The 21,963-nt window shown below is 41.3% G+C and overlaps 1 protein-coding gene across 1 annotated transcript in view; it reads right to left on the minus strand.

The window, feature by feature from the left end:
* LOC146868578 (uncharacterized) overlaps positions 1–20,124 on the minus strand; it is a 166,674-nt gene extending 146,550 nt beyond the window's left edge. Inside the window, exon 1 of the mRNA XM_085611458.1 lies at positions 20,090–20,124. The gene's annotated coding sequence lies outside the window, so the exon portion shown is untranslated. The remainder of the gene's footprint in view (positions 1–20,089) is intronic.
* Positions 20,125–21,963: the final 1,839 nt, after the last annotated feature.

Genomic DNA, 21,963 nt, shown 5'->3' on the forward strand with positions numbered 1-21,963 from the left:
GTGCGTTAGTGTGAGTCGCGCAGGGATTGGAAGAGCTGCTTAGTGACGTAGACGCTCCAGGACTGGTGCGTTAGCGAGAATTGAGTCTTCAACCTAGAAAAGTAGAGAGTTTAATAAGTGCTTGTTAAGATGTATTATCAAGAAGAGAAAAAGAAAAAGACGTTCTTTGGAAAGGTTAAGAAGTGGTTTAGCAAGGATAAAGAGGTTAAGACAAGAGAGGGTGAGTTGCTACCTCCAGCGAAAACACCTGCATCCTTCATGGTTGCGAAATATGGATTACATACCTGTATATGGTTGCAGAATTGGGTTGGCTATACTAAAGAAGATGGTGTTTTAGCATTCCCAGAACATGGTTCATTTAATCTGGCCGTGTTGAGAAATTTACGGGAAAAGATGGCACATCTGGACCCGAAGCCGAGACCTACACAGTTCGAGGCTTTAGTGGAATGGGAAGAAGAAGTATTAAATCGAGAAAGACAGAGAACTGGAGGTCAGTACAGGTACATGTTTGGGAGGAGACATGATCGTGAGACACATCAAGATAGAATGAAAAGATGGCGTGATGCTACCATGTCAGATGGATTATATCCTATGAGAACAGTTGAAGCTTCGGCTCCTTCAGAAGAAGGGGTTTCTGAGACAGATAGGAGAAGATATGGAGAGTTTGAAGATGAGGTCTTGAATGATATGATGTACAAGAGACCACCTCCATATAGATCAGAATCGGAAGAGAGTACACCAGTTGTTTCTCCGATAAGAGATACAGTTGAGAAAGAAAAAATGACATCTGAATCAAGAAATAATAGTTCTTTCAGAGAGGAAAATGCCAGGAATGCCAGACAATTAGCAAAGACGACAACAGAACTGACTGAGAAAATTAGAGAGTTAACGATGAATATGGAAGCTGTTACAGTGCCTGTTACTATAGGTCCGGTAATTCCTATGTTTGATGGACAGAGAGTAAGTGAAAATGGGCTGGTAGTTCCATATATTGCAAATAATTCAGCTGGTCCTTCAGGAGATTCAGGTAAAGGAACAGGGAGAAATGACCTGAGACAAACAAGACATGAGACAGGTAATGAATTCATGAATGTTAGTGATTCTAGTAGTTTAGGGATGCCAATTTTAGAACCGCAGAGAAAAATAGTTTCAGCGAGAAAAACTGCGGAAATAACAGTTGACGACCTAAATGACTGGATGAAAGTACTTCAGAAAAAGGATAAAGATTCACAAGTTGTTGATGTGGTTAAATTACGAATAGAATTAGAGGAGCTTGTGACAGGAACGGTTCCGACAGAAATCCTGAAAAGTCATCATGATGGTGAATTATTGTTCATGTGCAAGAGCATAACATGGAGGGCAAGAAGTACACATGATAGACTGAGAGCGATAGCAAATGAGCAAGGAGTTGACATTGATAAAGTAAAGGCTTTACAGAAAACGTACAGGATGGATTTCACAGAGAAGGACATAGAGAATTTGAATAATTCTGGTAGAACAGGACAGATTAAAGAAATGGTGGCATTATTGCGTAGATGGGGTGATGTGGAAAAGTGGAAGGATAGGTGGTATAAGAAAAGGGATGAATCTGAAGATAGAACAACTTACTCAGCATTTCCAGTGAGAGAAAAAGAGAAACCAGTGGAGCAGTTTCCTATGAGAGAAATACCTGGAGGAGGATATGTACATGTTCCATGGACCAGACAAGATATTTTATCATTTACGAATGATTTCCCTCGATTGAGAGAAAAACCCGTCGAGTGGTATAGGCAGGTAGATAGGTTTGTGAAATTGTCAAAAGTGCTGTGGGTAGACCTGAATAGTCTGTTTGATATAATTGTTCCAGCAGACTTGTGGACTGAGTGTAAAATAGTTGTGAGTTGGCCTAGTGAGGAATATCCAAGAGATCCGAGAACAGGGGCACCAGATCCAGAAGTGATGAGGAAGTACGATCAGGTGATGGTATACCTGAAGAGTAAAGTTCCTCCAAAAGAGACAGACTGGGTTAAAATAGATCGAACACAACAGGAAGCAAAAGAATCAGTTCATGCTTTTTACGAAAGGCTGATACTGGCTTTTAAACAATTCAGTGGAGATGAACACCTAGGTGACAAGGATTTGAGTCATTTTGTATACAGATTTGTATATGGTCTTAGACCTGAAATTAGTGAGAGAATTCGTGAACACACAGTGGATTGGCAGAGTAAAAAAGTAGATGAGATTCTGAGACATGCAAAATATTTCAGTGATGAAATTGAAGCAAAACAAAGAAAGCTAAAAGAAAAAGCAATGTGGGCACAGGTGAAAGTTGCAGAAAGACAAGAAGCACAGTTAGTGGAACAGGCAAATAATCCAGGAAATAATACAGGAAATAGACCAAGATTTGCAGGTAAAGGAAGGGGAAGTCTTGAGGAAGCAAAGAAAAAGTTCCCGTGTCACAACTGTGGCCAACTGGGACATTGGAGGTCGGAATGTCCTAATCCACCATTAAATGAGGGTAAATCCTTAAATCAACAGGTACAGAATGAAGGGAATAACCAGCAGCAACAGCAACAACAGCAGAAAGTTGTGAGACAGCAGCAGAGTCAAGAGCCAAAACCACCTTTACCGCAGAATAGAGGGGTACAAAAGTACAGTCAGGATTCGGGATTCTTCAATGATGAGCAGGTAAACAAACCAAGACGTACTAACAAGGTACAACAGTACTTGTTAAAGAGTGAAGGGAGTGAGTCTGAAGGTGATTATTGACGGTGCCGAGGAGAGGAAGAAGAGTGCATACTTGGTGCAACTCTAGAAATAGACCAGGCAGGACCATTTGTGGATGGGAAAATTAATGAAGAGGGTGTTACTTTTTTAGTAGACACAGGTGCGACAAGATCAACTGTCAGGTCAACAGATGTTAGAAATCTTCCTCTCTCGGATGAAGCAATCCAAGTAGTTGGTGTAGCGAATACACAAATCAGAACACGTCTTACTGAACCAGTGAAAGTACAGATAGGGAAATTTTCAGACATGCACAGATTTATTGTCTGTGACACAAGCCCAGTGAATCTGTTAGGTAGGGATTTATTATGCAAGATGAACTGTACAATTTTCTGTACACCAGATGGAATAGCTTTTGAGACACCAGATGATGATGTTTTCTACCGCATGACTCTAGAAAATAGAGAAAATGAATTAATTGGTACATTTCCAGTGTTCAATCCGGAGGATCTGCCTCAGGTGCTAAGAGACACAGTGAAAAAAGCAGTTTGGGATTTTACAGGAGAGGATGTGGGATTGATGAATAATGTAGATCCAGTGAAAATTGCAGTGAAAGAGGGAATTGCATATCCTAACATTCCTCAGTACAAAATGACACCAGAGATAATTGAAGGGATAACTCCTATAATTGAGAAAATGATTCAGCAAGGAGTCCTAAGAGAACTACTGAGTAGTCCGTGTAATTCACCGATAATGGGACTGAAAAAGCCTAATGGCAAGTTCAGGATCGTGCAGGACTTGAGAAAGGTTAATCAGATTGTGGTTGCATGTTGTCCTATCGTGCCGAATCCATCGGTGATTCTGTATCAAATTCCACATGACGCTGAGTGGTATACAGTGATTGATTTGTGTCATGCATTCTTTTCAATTCCATTGCATCATGACAGCCAGACAATTTTTGCATTTAGGTTTGGCCAGCGTATTTTAGCATGGTGTCGTATCCCACAGGGGTATACAGAGAGTCCTTCGATATTCAATCAATTATTGAAAAGATCGTTGGAAAATTTGATCATGCCTGAAAGCTCAGTGTTAGTACAATACATTGAGGACCTATTGGTGGCATCAAAAACACGTGAAGCTTGTGAAGTGGATACCATAGCTTTACTGAATCATCTGGCAGATGGAGGGTTAAAGGTATCCCCAGCCAAATTGCAGTTTTGTAAGAAAGAGGTGCATTATCTTGGACATAATATTGAGAAGGGTCTGAGAAAAGTGACTACTGACAGGATCAAAATAATCAGAGAAATGAAAGCTCCAAAATCCCAGAGAGAAGTGAGAATGTTCCTGGGTATGGTGGGATATTGTCGTCAGTGGATAATTAATTTTTCCCTGATAGCAAAGCCATTGATTAAATTGACAAAAAGTGACATGACAGATCCATTGGATCTAGATGCCGAACAATTGGCAGCATTTGAAGAGCTCAAAACAAAAATGTGTGAAGCTCCAGCTCTGGGTATGCCAGACTATGAAAAAGAGTTTGAACTGTACTGCAGTGAGAGAAATGGATGTGCACTTTCAGTGTTAATCCAGAAACATGGACAATTGAGAAGGCCTATTGCGTACTTCTCATCGACACTTGATCCTGTAGCTGTGGGTTTACCAGGTTGTCTAAAATCTGTGGCTGCAACATGCAGAAGCCTGGAACAGAGTGAGGGAATAATAATGGGGTATCCTGTAAGGGTATTCGTACCTCACAATGTGGCGATTCTTTTGACAAGAAGCAGAACTCAGCATATGTCAAATAGTCGGTTGACTAAGTATGAGAAAGTGATTTTGGGAGCATCAAATGTGACTCTTGAAAGATGTACGAATGTGAATCCAGCGACACTTTTGCCGGATATTGAGAATGTGGGTATAAAGATGGAAGATGATCATGATTGTTTGGATGTGCTTGAGTACTGTACGAAACCAAGACCAGATATCAAGGATGTTCCCTTGCCTGAGAATGATCATGTGCTGTTTGTGGATGGATCATGCCTGAGAAATGATAATGGTGTGCTATGTGCAGCATATGCAGTGTGCAAAGTTTCAGAGGTTATGGAAGCATCGCCATTGAAAGGAGTAAAATCTGCGCAAGTTGCTGAATTAGTGGCATTGACGAGAGCTTGTGAGATTGGGAAAGATTTGAGAACAACTGTGTTGACTGATAGTCAGTATGGGTTTGGAGTGGTGCATGATTTTGGCCAACTGTGGCTACAAAGAGGTTTCTTGACATCGGGTGGAACTCCGATAAAGAATGCTGAGCTGATTGGAAAATTGCTTGAGGCGATACAGCTGCCTAAGGAGTTAGCAGTTGTAAAATGTGCAGCACATGTTTCAGGAGAGGATTTTATCACTGTTGGCAATAGATATGCTAACGATGTGGCACAGTATTGTGCGAAGCTAAATCAGTCAATTAACAGGGAAAGAGAAAAAAAGGAAATGTCTTTCCCTTCTGTGATGTTTACTAATGTCCTAGAAACGTGGGATGAAGTGAAACAGTTACAAGATGAGGCAGGAGAAGAAGAGAAACGAGATTGGGTTAAGGCAGGATGTGCTCCAAGGGAAACAGACCATGTTTGGGTCTACAGGGATGGCAGACCAGTGATGCCAAACTCAATTTTGTCGTCAATGGCAAGGATGTATCATGGCCAGGGACATCTGGGGAGGGACGCGATGATTAGGTCCTTTAAACAGACCTGGTACAATGCAAAGTTTAGGTCAATTGCGGAAAGCATCTGTCAAAGGTGTTTAATTTGTCAGCAGTTTAACACTGGGAAAAAGACAGTGGTGAGTTTAGGGACAATTGGCAGAGAAGGAGGTCCTTTCACAAGGATGCAAATTGATTTCATTGAAATGCCCCAAGTGAACAGACTGAGGTATGTCCTAGTGGTAGTCTGTTTATTTTCAAGGTGGGTGGAAGCTTACCCGACAAGGAGGAATGATGGATTAACAGTGGCAAAATTACTGTTGAGGGAGTTGATTCCTAGGTTTGGGTTTCCAGTTACAGTTGAATCTGATAGAGGTAGACACTTTCAAAATGAACTCATTGGTTTGATTTGTGAAGCATTAAAAATACAGCAGAAGCTACATTGTGCATACCGACCAGAGGCTTCTGGTGTGGTTGAGCAGATTAATGGCACAATCAAAAACAGAATTGGAAAAATGTGCTTAGCCACTGGCATGAAATGGCCAGATGTTCTGCCTCTAGTCTTGATGACTATGAGATCTACTCCAGACAGAACTACAGGATTGAGTCCGCATGAAATCATTATGGGACGTGCAATGCGCCATGCATTTGTGCCTGTGAATAAGTTGATGACAATAACTGATGACATGATTTTGGATTACTGTAAAGGCCTGGCTGACGCAGTTCATTCTGTGTTTCACCAGGTTGGAGAAGAAGCTACCACACTTGCGAAGAAGCAAGCCCATGATCTGAGTCCAGGTGACTGGGTGAGGATTAAGGTGCACAGAAGAAGAAATTGCTTGATTCCAAGGTGGGGAAGGCCAAGACAAGTTATTCTGACTACAACGACTGCAGTAAAGTGTGCTGGAGTGAGACACTGGATACATGCAAGTCATACTCTGAGAATTCCAAGTCCGAGAGAGGGAACTGGTGAAGAGTATTATGAAGAGTCAGATTCCAGTGATGGTGAAGATCCTGAAGATACAGAATCAGTGAGAAAAGAAGCAGAGAGAGCTTCAAGAGATTCACTGCGAGTATCAGAAGGAAGATCAGATTCTGATTCTGTGAAAGAGCCTGAAGTTTCGAATAGCAGTGGAGGAAAAAGAAAAGAAAAGAGAAAACACATTGAGACAACTCCTGAATCGGAAGAGGAGGAGATTGAAGAGCCACTTGAGATTATTCTTGAAGAAACAGGGTCAGAAGAAGATAGAGAGGGACAGATTGCGGAAGACCCCCGAGGAGGTGTAGAGAACATTGATGAGGAGCTAGGTAAAGGGACAAATAGACAGCAAGAAGATTGCGTGTCGGAGACCCGAGGAGGGACAGAAGTAGGGAAGTCTCAAATAGTGGTGAAAGAATCTGTGAAAGAAAAGAAAACTGCTAAAAAACGAAAGCAAAAGGCAATTGAAACAGAATCGGATGATGAGAATGAACAAACAGAAGGTCGAGTTCTGAGAAAGAGAACTTCGATTGGAGAAAGGAGTGTTAAAGAAAAGCCGAAAAAGGTTGTGAAAGGAGATCGTTGGCCTAACAACAGAGTGAAAAGACTGAGATACAAGATAATAAAAGCAAATACATCGGAAGCTGAACAAGTGAATGAGGTATCCAGTCAAACTTCAAAGGCTGAAGAAGAAGAATCAAAGAGAACAAAAGAACCAGTAGAAATAAAAAGAGTTAAGAGACCCAACCAAAAGTACAGATCACCGGAATGGTCTTATGTGACACTGTCTGAAGAAGGAAAAGAAGAAACAGTGACTCAAGATAATCCGGAAGTGGTCTTGAGAAAAGTGGTTGAGGAAGATACTGGTGAAATTCTGAAAGTACTTTTGACTGACATTGGAGAAGAGTCGAGTACTGAGGATTCCGATGTTGGAGATCTGATACAATTTGATGTTGAAGAAATTGGAGTGAAAAATGATGAGTATCCAAACTGAGTAAAAAGGATTCACTTGGACTAAGTGAACGGAAGGATCTTTGAAGAAGCTGAAGAGTTTGGAACAAACGTTGGAGATTTGAAGTTCTAATTACTGTAGTGGAGTAGAAGTTAAAGCAGAATGGCTAACATAGAAAATAACCCAAATAGATGTGCCTTCTTTAAAAGGTGGTGCAAGATGTGCTGCTGTTGTACTGGAATATTAATGCTTCTATGGGGTGTTTTAGTTTTATTAGTTACATTTAAGGTTGAATTTGGGATGGATACAGAAAACATGACTAATATAGAGAAGAATTCACAAAAAGTAGTTCCAATTAGAAATAGTTACATACACAAGGATAGGTCAATTAATAATTTTTCTAGTAATGTTTTTTCTAAACTGTTATATGAATATGTGATGACAATGGAAGTAAGGAATTGCTATGTCTGCATGCAGTTACCTGCATCCGTTTCAGAAGGTGTTACTTATCATCATTTACCAGCTACATATGGTATTTCTTGTAGTAGTGTTTTTTATTTGTTAGGGAAAATAGATTATAAGATGTCTAACAGAGATAGTATTTTTGGGCACTTGCCAATGAACAAAGAGCTGAATCCAGCTAAAGAAGCTAACACTTTTGGTGAGATTTTTATTGAAGAAAAAGGACTAACATTAGATTACATTTTTAAGAATAATTTAACTTGCAGTTTGAAAGAAGAGGAGAAAGCTTTCCTGGATATGGTAGAGGAAAGGAGAGTGAACATGCATGAGAAAGCAGGGAAATATGAAGTGAGTGAGACAATTTGGGACATTGAAATGGGAAAAGAGTTGAGAAATGGGGCTAGTCCAACTTTAGCTCTAGATGCACCGCAGAAGGGTAAACTATGCATTACCAGAAGGAAATCCCAATATGATACATACTTTGTAGGGACTAGTGAGTGCCATGATACATACTTCGTTGCGACTGGTTGGGGTTTCAGAGGTGGAGAAGATACTATTTTTCCAGGAGTGTACTATGTGTGTGGGAACAAGGCTTATTACAAGTTGCCTGACCATTGGTATGGCACATGTTATGTGGGTTTAGTTTTTCCTAAGATTTTTCATACAGATAAAATAAGTGATGTAGAAGATATTAACCTATTAAAACGTTTTAAGAGAGAAACTTGGTCTGAAATTGTGGGTGATATTTTTGGGGTTTTGATTCCAGCAGTGGGAATTTCTTTAAATGCTTATGGAATTAGGAAATTGTCCACAGTGGTTGATCGTTTATCGACAAATACCGCAGGAGGATTTCTTTTGGTAAATACGGAATTAAGTGCCGTACGTGCCATGTCTATGCAAAATCGACTTGCCCTTGATATTCTTTTGGCTAAGGAGGGTGGAGTTTGTGGAATTTTGAAAGTTCAACATTGTTGCACTTACATTCCTGATGAAAGTAGAGACCTGAAGGTCTATATCAAAAATATTACTGATTTGCATGAAGATTTAGTACCACTTGAAACTGGGAGTTTATGGACTAAACTAGCTAATAAGATGATAGCTGTTAAGGATTTTATTGCAAAAATAGGTAGTACTATCGTAGGTAGAATATTGTTTCCCTTGTCTTGTATAATTGTTGCTGTGCTGATACTGAGATTAGTGTGTGTGTGTTGTAAAAACAGGAGAGGGAAAGAGAAATTGAAAAATGAAAAGAAAAATAAGAATTCGAAAAATTCGAAAAGAGAACCAGAAGAGATTGAATTAGAAGAATTGAGGGAGAGTGTTTATTTAGAGACTAAGAGAGATGATGAAAGAGTAACTGGTGTTTAATGTTGTGTAGGGGGAAAAGACATTTCTGATTTCTCCTAAAATGGGACTAAATTTTCACTAATTTTTTTTTTGGGTTTATTTGGTGATAAAATCACCAAAGGGGGGATTGCTGGAGCAGAGTTTTCTGTTAGAAAATTCTGGGGCTTTTGAAGCTCTGGCATGTCTATGTGTTTTATTAATTTATTAATAATTAACAACTAATTATTTGTCTTGTGCAAGTGTGTTTCACTAATCAACCTGTTTGTCCTAATACAAGAGAAGGTTACACGAGGGTTAGCATGTGTGTGCTGTTTTTGTATTTACAATAACGTGCAAGTCTTTCATGTTTAAACGTTGCTGTGTGCTATTTATTTTGAGCACAAAACGCTGTCTGAATTAATGCTCTATATGTCGCAAAGCTAGATAAATGCATACACATAAGGGTGTTAGTGGGGTTAACACTGTCTAATCATTATGATGTAGTAATCTTTATTTTGTCTCTTTAATTAAAGATGGTCTATTGTGGCCTATGGAGGCCTTCATGAAATAACTGAGAATAATTTGAAGCTTGGCTGAGCTGTGGTGCCGGCAAAATCTGTGATGTGACAAGGGACCCCTGCTGGAGTTCAGTTAACAGAAAAACTGACGGTAGTCCTTATATGGAAGTTTCCGGGAGGACATCAGCAAGCTTGGAGGATCTCCAAAAGAAATGTTCGTCCTTGGTGAACAATAGAGCCTTAGAAAGAACTCTGTGCAAAAGCTGGTTTGCCGAGGGAAGTGAACTTTAACAGTTACAAAACTTGATTCCTTTTCCGAGGATTGCGTATCAAGACTTTTCTTGAGCGGAGATTTCAGGATGTTGCAGAGTTACATCCCTTCCTTCTCATTCTGCTCAGTGATACAGTTTTACTTGTCAAATTCATGTGTGTTTTCATTGTATTTTGCATTATAAAATGTTAGCTTAGGGAGGGCTCTCCCCACACTTTTCTTTCGTCGCCTTGCTGCGTGAACTTGCGTTGCTGAGGACTGATGCTAAGGACCTTATCCTGAAAAGACTTTTCTGAGAGACTGGTCCTGACCCGTTCTGACACTAGTTAGAATAGGTAACTATGAGAAATGATTTATTCTGATTTTATTCTGACTAATTTTGATAAAGCAATATAACTTTTAAACATGGTGTTGGTTGTTTCTTTCTTTGTCATTTATTGAAGATTTTTTTTATTATTGTTTATAGATTGTTTATATTATGTTAGACAACCACTAAACTGGTCCTATCGCCTAGATATAGATGCAGGGTGTTTTAGGAGTTTTCTTCCCACAGGTTCGCTGCTGGTAGAGTATTGGAGCGTATGTTAGTGAAATGGGCCCTAGCGTATGATGAATGTATGTGCGTGTAACTGTGAAATTACTCTATCAGTGGTAGTGGGCATATTTCTGATACCCTGATCTGTATCAGTGGGAAACATCACCCCTATACAGGGTGTTTCTCAGCAGGGAGCTTCTATGATGCAAAGTGGAGGAGGTTTCCAGTCACAGGGTAGAGGTTGAGGCATTCCTATTGACCAAAGTACTGCGGTTGATGTGGCCACATTGAAGACGTCCAACCCATGCCACTACTGTATCCGGTTGAGGCACTGTGAGCGAGAATGTCATCTAAATCCTGCTAATCAAGGACAAAATTTAGGGTTTGTCCAACCTCAGAATAGTAATGCCATACAATTAGAAAACAAGTTCTCAAAACTTCAATACGCCCCAAGGCCCGATGATGCAAGTTCCGCAGCCCCTGATGCCACAGCAAGGTGCCAATAAACCTAAATTTAATTCAAATCAGATTCCAAACATGAACCAGAATTCTTTCCAGTACCAAAATATATCTCAGCAGTTTCCTGTATTTGAGACGGCAGAAGGATATGGTTCCGATCAGTCCTCCTGATGATGTCTGAGAGGAGAGGACGATTGTGCACTTGGCCCAGTCTTAGAGGTAGACCATAGAGGCCCATTTTTAGATGAAATAGATGGCCACATTGTGACATTTGTGATTGACAGTAGTGCTACCCGCTCTACTGTGGAGTTTTCAAACCTTCCCCTCTTGGGAAGAATCCAAGTTGTAGGAGTGGTGAATAAGCAGATGTCAAGTCATTTGACAGAAGAGGTACCTGTAAAAAAATAGGGTCCTTTGTTGAAAATCATCAGTTTGTGTTCTGTGATTTGAGTCCTGTGTGTCTTTTGGGACACAACTTCTTGTGCAAGTTAAATTGCTTAGTCTTTTGCACACCAAGAGGCATAGAACGTCAGACAAAGGAGGACATTGCTTTCAAGATAGCTAATCAGAATTTGGCTGTTTCAATGTTCCCAATGATGGCAGTTAATTTTCTGATATGGTTCCGATATGGTTTCGATCAGTCCTCCTGACGATGTCTGAGAGTAGAGGATGATTGTGCAGTTGGCCCAGTCTTAGAGGTAGACCAGAGAGCCCCATTTGTAGATGAAATAGATGGCCACCCTGTGACATTTTTGATTGACACTAGTGTTACCCACTCTACTGTGGAGGTTCCAAACCTACCCCTCTCAGGAAGAATACATTTGGTAGGGGTGGTGAATAAGAAGGTGTCAAGTACTTTGACAGAAGAGGAACCTGTAAAAAATCGGGTACCAGCAAACCTTTGCTGAAAATCATCAGTTTGTGTTATGTGATTCGAGTCCTGTGTGTCTTTTGGGATGCAACTTCTTGTGCAAGTTAAATTGCATAATCTTTTGCACACCAAGAGACATAGAATTTCAGACAAATGATGAGGACATTGCTTTCAAGATAGCTAACCAGAATTTGAATGTTTCAATGTTTCCAATGATGACAGTTGATATGTTGCCCTCACACCTCAAAGATACTGTCAGGATAGTGGTCTGGGATTTTTGGGAAATAGACATTGAACTCATTTAAGGAGTTGAGCCTATCTGTATACAAGTAAAGCCCAATGCTGAGTATCCAAGAACACCGCAGTACAGTTTGACCCCTGAAACAATTGCTGATATTACTCCGGTGATTGAGAATATGATCCAACAAGGGATCTTAATGGAAATAATAGGTAGTCCTTGTAACTCACCCATTATGGGCCTGCAGAAGCTTAGCGGTAGGTACTGCATCATGCAGGACCTGCAAAAAATCAATTGTATAGTGGTTCCTTGTTGTCCCGTGGTACCAAATCCAGCTGTGATAATATTCCATATTCCATGTGAAGCTGAATTGTTCACTTTTATTGACCTCTGTGTGGCATTTATTTTTTTCCTTGCCATTGCATGAGGACAGTCAGTTCCTGATCGCATTTTGGTTCTGCAGTCATGTTTTGGTATGGTGCTGAGTCCCACAAGGATGTATGGAGAGTCCATCCATCTTTAAGCACATCTTTAAAAAGAATCTGGAGTCTTTGATCATGCCTTGCAATTCAGTATTGGTCCAGTATATCAACGACCTGCAGATTGCATCAACCACTCGAGAAGCCTGTAAGACAGATACTGTTGCTTTGATGAACCATTTGGTTGTTAATGGACATAAAGTGTCCCTGAATAAGTTGCATTATTGCCTGACTGAAGTCCTGCATTTAGGACATAACAGTGTGAAAGGTGCAAGGAAGGTGTCAAAGGAAAGAATCTTGGCGATCATACAGATAAATCCGCCAACAACCCAGAAAGAAGTAAGGATGTTTTGGGGAATGGTGGGTTACTGTCATAAGTGAATACCTGACGTTTTCATAGTGGCAAAGTCTTTACAGAGGCTTACACATAAGGATGTGTCAGATACGGAACCTTGGGAAAATGACTGTTTGGTTGCATTCCTGGAGTTCAGAGAAAGCCTCTACCAGGCCCGGGCGCTATGAATGGATAATTACAACAAAGCGTTTTCACTTTCCTGCAGCGAGAGGAAGGGCAGCACTCTCTCAGTGCTAACACAAAATCATGGAGGTGCACGAAGGCCTGTTGCCTATTTTCTGTCTGCATTAAATCCCATAGCCACATCGTTGTCTGGATGTCTGAAATCTGTGGCAGAAAAGGTGTCAGTAATGAAAGATGTGAGGCCCTTGTGATGGGCCACCCATTGGCTGTTTATGTCCCCTACTCTGTTGAAATTGTGTTGACTAGAACTTGTGCACAGCACCTGACAAACAGCTGCCTCACTAACTACAAATAAGTTATTCTTACGGGGGAGAATGTCACGTTAAAGCATTGTGCTGTTCAAAATCCTGCCACTTTACTGTCACTTCCTCATTGTGATGTTGACAATGATTAAGTAGATCATGACTGTCTTGCTTTTACTGAACTTTGCACCAATCCAAAACCAGTCATACAAGATGAACCACTACCTGTATCTGATTATGGACTGTTTGTAGATGGCTCATGTTTGTGAGGCCAAGAGGAAACTCTGATAGCTGCTTATGCTGTTTGTACAGTTTCAGGCGTAGTGGAAGCTGCCAGGCTACATGGAGTATTCGCTGCTCAGGTGGCCGAGTTAATTGCTCTTACTAGAGCGTGCTGTGTTTCAGACCAGCTGATGGTGACGATTTTCACCGATAGTCAGTATGGCTATGATGATGTGCATCATTTCGGGAAGTTATGGCCTCAAAGGGGGTTCGTGACCTCATCAGTCTCACCCATCCGAAATGGAGAACAAGTGCGAAAACGTTTGGAGGCTTTGCAGTTGCCTCCGCAAGTTGCAGTTGTGAAATGTTTTGTACATTGCAAGGGAGATGATTATGTGACCGTTGGCAACAGATATGGCGATGAGGTTACCAAATACTGCGCTCATAACGCTTGTACCTTTAATGGGAAATACACTGAGTGAGCAGATTAAACTGATTACAGCCTTTTGTTAACAATTGCTGATACTTGGGAGAAAGCTAAGAAGTTTCAAGAAGAAATCACTGAGACAGTACAGCAGAGTTGGGTAAAAGCAGGTTGTTTGAAAAGAAAGGATGATATTTGGGTTTCAGGAGATGGAAGACTTGTGTTGCCTAACAGTTTGTTGCCACCTATGGTGAGGCACTATCATGGACCGATGCATGTGGACAAAGATGCCATGGTTCAGTTGTTTCTGTGGGTGTGGTTCAATCCTAAATTCAGACTGAAGGAAGAAGCACTGTGTCACCGGTGTGTTGTGTGTCAACAGATGAATGTGGGGAAAAGGACTGCAGTTACATCGAGTCACATAGGGAGGTCAAGGGGTCCATTCAAAATTAAGCAGCTAGACTTTATTGAGATGTCTGTGTGCAATGGGTTGAGATATGTCCTGGTGGTGGTGTATATTTTCTCATGTTTGGTTGAAGACTACCTGACTAGGATACATGATAGTCTCACTGTAGCTAAGCTGTTGTTGAGGGAACTCATCCCTAGGTTCGGATTTATGACTTATCTACAGTCAGATTGAGGACCTCACTTTATTACTGAGGTCCTGAGAATGTTATGTACTGCATTGGAAGTGGAGCAGAGATTACATTGCAGTTATTGGCCGGAGGCTTCTGGCATTGTGAAGACGGTCAATGGAACGCTGAAATCCAGATTGTGTGCTCCAACATCTCTGAAGTGGCTGGATGCCTTGCCTCATGTTGATGAGCCTTTGCAGTGTTCCTGACTGAAGAAAAGGATTGCTGTCTCATAAAATTATCATGGATAGGGCTATACATTTTGCCTGCAAATGCTCTTGTTAACATCACAAATGATGTGGTCCTACACTATTGCAAGGGATTGGCTGATGTGGTGCATTCTGTCTCATCGGGTTGAAGCAGCCACAGCCCCTTCTCATCACATCAGAAGCAGTGCCATGACCTTAGTCCTGGTGACTAGGTCTTGGTGAAAAAATATGTCAACGAGAGGTGCCTGGAACCTTGTTGGTGTGGTCCCTACCAAGTGATTCTTGTCACCACAACTGCTGTGAAGTGCAGAGGTCTCCCCAACAGGGGGCATGCCGCCCACACTTGCAGAGTTCAGTGTCTCCCTGATTAAATTACAGCACCTCTCCTAGAAGCACCAGTTGTGGTCGAGAGGCCATGGGAGCAGCTTAGTCAAGCTGTCGGTGACCAGTCAGAGCCTGAGGCAGCACTTGATCAGTTTGAGGAGGGTCTTGATGAAGAGACAGGTGGTGCTATTACTGGAAAACTTGTCCAGTGGTGGTAAATGAAACAGAGCGAAGGATCTGGTATTATAGATCTGTGAGTGGCAGCAATGGAACGTTAACCCAGAAGGCAAGAAAGAGGGACACTGAGGTCGCCAACTGAGCGTTGACTTCCAGCTATTCCTGAAATGTCTGAAGAATCTGATATGAATGGTGACGAAGGTGGAGGGTTTGCCTTGAAGAAATTAAAGAGATCGAGAATGCCTTGTCAGAGGTACAGATTCCCTGAGTGGACATACCTTGCTGCAAATGACCAAAAGAGAGAATTTGGAAAATTTCTGAACAATATTGGAGATTCATCTGCTATTACCTGACTTTGAATTTCAGTATTATCATTTTTTCCTTTTTCTTTGTCAATGAAGTTAAGCTCTTTGAGCCTTGTTATTCTGAATATGACAGATTTTTCTCTGTTTGATCCAAGGGAGTTTCCTGTGGACCTAAATGAACTAGCGTGCTCCCTTTTGGAAATTATTGCACATGGACTCTTTGTTATCACAGCCAATTGGAACTAGATGTGTATACACGTTGCTATAGAGACTTTTATTGGATTTCCTGAAAGAGATAAGAAGTTTACCCAGGCTCTAGTTGAACAAGAAAACATTTAGGGAATAAGTTTAGAAGAACAAGAAGTATGGCGAAGCAAGTCTCACAAAGAAGTTGTATATAAAGGGTGCTCATATATATCCTATGAACTTTGGTTTTGCTGTTGCGCAGGTGGAGACTGACAGAGGAAACTCTGCTGCTGCTATTCTCTGACTAGAGGTCCGACTTTAGTGAAGTTATGGAAACTAACTTTATTATCCTAGACATAGGTAGATATTAGGGAATGCCTTCTTAGCTATAATCACAGTGTTAACTACTTTGTTTGTATAACTATATTCAGCTACATCTAGTGCAGTAGATGAGAAGGCAAAGTCTAAACCCAAATCATCACATGTAGCTGATGGAAACCTTTACTTATTACATGATCAAGATTCACCCACCGTTTTATCTAGAAAAGATTTCACCCTGAATGCATATACTAGATTGCTTTATGAATATGTCGACACCATGGATGCAAGGGATTGCTACGTTTGTATGCAATTGCCTACTTCAGTGACTGAGGGCATACCTTACCACCATATACCTTTAATATATGGTGTTTCCTCTAGTCTTTTATTGAGTCTTTTCTATATACAGGGTCATTTTCAGTTTTACTATTCGAATTATGATTTAGTTCTTTCAGAAGTTCCTATGTTCAAACATTTTAATAAACATGCATATTCCCAAATAAGTGACACAGTCCAAAGATACTTTGTCGCTACCAAAATATTTGAAACTGTTTACACACAGAGAAACAAATTAACTAGCTTGATGACTGATGTTGAGAAAAAATTCTTAGATTTAGTAGAAGATAGGTTTCAAGCGGTGTTAGCTAACGTCACTGGATTAATGAGATTTCCCAAATGGTCATAAGAGGAGTTGGATCATCAATCAGCGGAAGTACACAAGCATTATCCCTAGATTGGCAGCGTACAAAGAAATTGTGTATGCAAAATGATAAGAAGTTGGATACTTTGTCCGTAGGGAAAAGTGAATGTGATCATACATTTGAAGCTAGCGCACAATGCGAATTATATTTAGACGGAGACGATTCCGTGAATCCTGGAGTTTATTTTATTCGTGGGAAGAATGCTGATTTCAAATCGTCCAAGAAATGGTATAGCACATGATATCTAGGAGTAGTTTTTCCCAAAATATATCATGTTGAGAATTTTGATCATCCTGTGTGGGAACAGAAAAATAGCCCTAAAAGAGTAGACAGACTAGAGCTGGAGAAATAGGGGGAAATATTTTTGGTGCATTATCCCATATCTAGGGGAGATACTGAGTGATATTAAGATTAGAAAATTGTCCACCATAGTTGATAACGTATCCACTAGTACAGCAAGGATTTACAGACCAATATCAAGAATATTACTGACTTACAGAGAGATTTGAGTGATTTGACAGTTACAGGTGCATGGGAAGCAATTGAAATGGATTCAGTACAGTAGGCAAATGGTTTGGAAACCAGGGAAATGGAATGGTGGGTTCTATCTTGAAATTGCTTGTGATTAATATTTTCTGTGCAATAGTTGTAGTGGTGTATTTTAAGGTGTATAACAGGGTAAAAGCAAGGAAAGGAATGAAGAGAAAGAGATCTGATGTGGAATTGAAAGAGAAACAGAGTAATTACTATGATGGCATGAAGCGTCTGGAAGAGCTTAGACAAAAGGCAATTAAGACCACAAGGTTTTAATCAGTTTATTTGATAAAGATCCAGAGATTATTGTGATGGCTAGATTTGCCATCAGAGGGGGATTGGAGCAGCATAATTTTGGCTCCACTCTTATACGTCACAAACTCATAATGAAAATGTGTAGTTAGCCCTCTGAATACACAGTGGGGATTAATAATAATAAAGCATGGAGTTTCAACATATTTCTGAAATGCTCCATAGTAGGATAGAATAAGCATGTAACACGCGCACACTAATGTTTGAGATTTATTATTAAAATTCAGTTCTCACTCATAGCTATATGAATGTTTTAAGATGTAATACATAGTTGTATGTAACCATGATGTTATTCCGTGTAACATCCAGTATATGTACTAATTATGAATGTGCGTGCACCTATATTTAAATGTCAAGTGCACTTTAACTGATGTGCTAATTTAACATAATTAGAGGCGTTAGGTTTCTGAGTTTCAACATTCAACTTTCACATGAGAATCATTTTGCTTGGATGTTCTCTCCTCTGCAGGTGCAGATATCAGGCTACAACAGTTAGTGAAAGGGCATTGTTTATTTGTAACAATAGTAAGGTAAGGGAGAAAACTTTAGCAAGATGGAGACGTGCTAACGAAGTTAGAGATGAGTTCTCATGGCGGAAAAAGAATGCTCAAGGTCGATCGAATGTGCCCACTTGGAGGTGTGGGAGCAGAGCTGAATGTTGCCCAGTTTTACCGAGGAAGATGGAAATGTACTAGAGATGATGACGCTGGTTACCTTAAGTACTTTGTATGTTAATAGGTGTTGTATTGTTAGTTATGGTTAGATTTGGATTCATTCTTGTGATATTTTACTTTTATAACATGTTTTCTAGACTCATCTATATCACTCAGCCACGCTCACAAAGCGCTACATAACGACGGCCCAGCATACCTCAAAGAACGACTCACCTTCTACACCCCAAACCGCCAGCTCCGTTCCGCTGACCGCGCCCTCGCCACCGTCCTACGCATCTGCCGAACGACAACCAGCGGCAGATCATTCTCCCACCTCGTTGCCCAGACATGGAACACCCTCCCCATCCACCAGCATCAGACCCAGGACCTCCTGACCATAGGAGACTTCTCAAGACCTGGCTTTTCGATCAATAGCTGCCTCCCCCCTCCCCATAGCGCCTTGAGACCCTCACGGGTGAGTAGCTCGCTCTACAAATGTACTGATTGATTGATTGATTCGGAGTCTGTAATAAAACACTTAAAATGTATTCAGTAGTCCTAGCCTTATTCTGTAACTAATTTGTTATACTGTAATTGTTCTGTCTTACTTTAAGCAACTTATAAAAGGTCCACCGACTGAAGACAGGCGAAATCAACGGGACCGGAGCTTTCTCACTCCAAAGGCTGACAAACATCAAACATCATGGTCTTCGTGGCCCTGCAGAACCTCACAACAATCACCCCGCACTGTGGCGCTGGCCCACGTTTCCCTGTTTCACCTTTATGCCACCAGACACTCACCACATTGTGAGATCTTTGAATTCCTCATTCACCCGGATGGCTCAAAACCTCTACTGTTCTCTGATGGTTATTCTCCTCAATATCCGTGTAGTGCCTTAAACATTCATTTAAAGCACTGGCTCTCCACAGCCTCTTATCCCATGGATTTTGCTCTCTAAAGCTCTTTCTGTACGTCGCCATTTTCTTTCCCAACTAGGTCCCCCAACTCTAGTCATAGTTTTTCCCGGCCTCTGCACCCCCATGACACGTAATCCAACATGTCAGCTCGTCTATGTCGCCCTCATAGACACTCTGAAAAATGGAAGTCTCTCTAAGAAATCTTCATTTTTTAATTTATTTTTATTCAGCTTTCAAGATCTCTCAGGCTTCTTCAGAGCCCACTGAAGTTTTCATACCGCCTATCCTCACCTTGAAACCACTACACAGACTCTATGCACTAGTGTTCCAGCCAGGCGTGCAACGCCCATAGAACTCAAAGGGCTTCATGCCTCCGCACCGCCCCCCCCCCCCCTCCCCCATCGAGTGTGTCAGCCCGGGATGAGACAGCGTCCCGTGCACACACACAGCCGCACCCGAGTACTTGTACTTCACAGGTCTTTAAGACCATTTACGGTGTTAACGAGGCTTTGTTGTTTTTCTACTCCTTCAGCTCCACACTGCCTATTGTTGGAAGAATTAGCCCCCCCCCCCCGAATTTTTTTTGTAGCACCCCCAATCCCCCCCCCCCCCCCCCACCCCCCTAATTTGGCTCTAGTTGCGCCTCTGGTTCCAGCTCTCCGGGGCTCCTATATATGCTCAGTGCTAGCATTTACCTCATCTATATATTCCAGACAGTTACACATACATTCGGCCTTCGCCATCCTCCAGATGCCCATTCCAAGCTACCGGTTTGTATGCAGCCAATCCCGATGGGAACTCAAAGTTTTCACCTTTTTTTTTACTCCTAGATATTAACACCCGCCTTCCATCTGTTATTACCTTACACCACATACCGCCTCCTCCTCATCGACCCCCTAAGCTCCTCACCTTTTCGATGTGCCTTGTCCCACTTCTGAACTCTGCTGCAGTCCTCGTTACAAAGTAAGCGTCTCAGTCTGTTCCCTGGGAGACCAGGCAGGAGCAATGGAGCCCGGATTTCAGTGCGACGGGAGGAGTACAGAGCCCGAAGATGAGAATCAGCACCATGGACAGCTGTAATCTCGGCCCGGGAAGTTGGGGTTGCCTATGGATCGCGAGGAGTGAAAGATAAAGTGGCTGTGATCCAGGGCAGGATTTAGGAATGATAGGAGGGGGAAAAGACATCACCGAAGCCAGGGAGGGAAGAGACAAAAGCTGCACACAGGCCATTTCATACAGCGCCAAGCATATTCGGATTAAAAGCAGAAGAAAAAAAAAATTGGTAAAGCCTGAAAGTCTAGTCTTGCAAAACTGCTGCTAATGTAATATTGAACATTCTTTATGGCATGTTTATGCCACAAAGACAAAAAGATAGAAAACATACTGCCACCAAATTTGTTGACCATATGCTCGCAATAAAAAATAAACATTGCATATATCTTTAATACAACGGTGCTACTAATTTCGAGCAGAAAGGTGCACTTATAACGAGCACAGAAATCATATTTAGTTGTAATGCATATCACAGAAAGTAAGTCTTGTTAGCACAATGAAAATATACCATTGACTATAATTACTTTAAGCTTGAATACAACACAAAGAGAATTGATCAATAATAGAAAGTAAAAAAGCTTTGGCAAACAGTGTATTGGCCCACAAGCTATGGCACTGAAAGGCACTTCTTATTAGGTGGGTGTGATCAGGAAAAGGCACTTCTTTTTAGGTGGGTGTGATCATAAAAAAGGCCTTCATTCACCCTGCAAGCAAGAGAATGGCTGAAGGGGATTAGCCCTTTGCCCCATGCATATGCTGTGGTGGACGGAATCAAAATGAATGACAGTTGAAGTGATCAATGGATGAAGAGAGCTGACTAAAAGCCCATCTATTTATGTATATAAGTATATTTAATATTTATGATTTTTTTATTACATGCTTTGCCTTTTTGTGCCTTCTTTTTAATGCTGAGTGACTGCTATGAAGTTACCAAACGTAGAGCACTTTATTTAAAAACACGTTTGAGTCAAATGTATGAACATCTTTTCATGAGACCAAACTTCAAGTTCCAGAAGCAGAATTTTGGCGCATATGTTGTTGTGTTTGTCCAATCGTGCTCCCAGCTGACAACTCTTAGGATCCTCTACCATTTGTAGATACGCTTAGGCCCCAAACCTTTTCACTAGTCTTCGAGATTTATCAGGGGATTGCATTCCTGTGCGTCACGCAGGATGTTGCAAGGGCAATGCAATCCCTAAGTCAGATTCACCAAGCAATGCAGGGGCCACCTTGCATGGCCCGGTGTTGCTTGGTAAATCTTGAGTAAAGCAAGGCAGTGCAAGTCGCTGCCTTGCGTTACTCTGACCTGGAAAGTCATTCAATGGGTGGGGTGTGGGAGTTTCCACGCATTCACCCATTGATTTTTGCACATTCCAAGATTAAAAAACCTTGCTAAATTGTGAATGCGTCTAAGGGAGGCGCAACAAGGAGAAATATCTCTGTTTCTCCTCATTTATTCCTCTTTGTAAGAGTGCCGAAGAGAAAAGACTCGGGATTGTTTTTGTGTAGGAATTTGTCCCTTCCTGCATGAAAACAATCCTGCCTTCAATGCAGGCACTATTGCACCAGAGTGCAAGGGTGCCTGCGATGGTGCTAGCCAGCAGATTGTACGCCCGTGCAGGCAGAGAGCATATATGGTGCGTTCTTTCCCTCTCCTTTTCCTGCAGCACAGCAAGTTGTCATGCTGTGTTGCGTGAAACCTAGATAAATCTGGCCCTGGGTCTCTAGGC

The sequence above is a fragment of the Triturus cristatus genome, chromosome 1_2, assembly GCF_964204655.1.
Source record: "Triturus cristatus chromosome 1_2, aTriCri1.1, whole genome shotgun sequence".
Taxonomy (NCBI): Eukaryota; Metazoa; Chordata; class Amphibia; order Caudata; family Salamandridae; genus Triturus; species Triturus cristatus.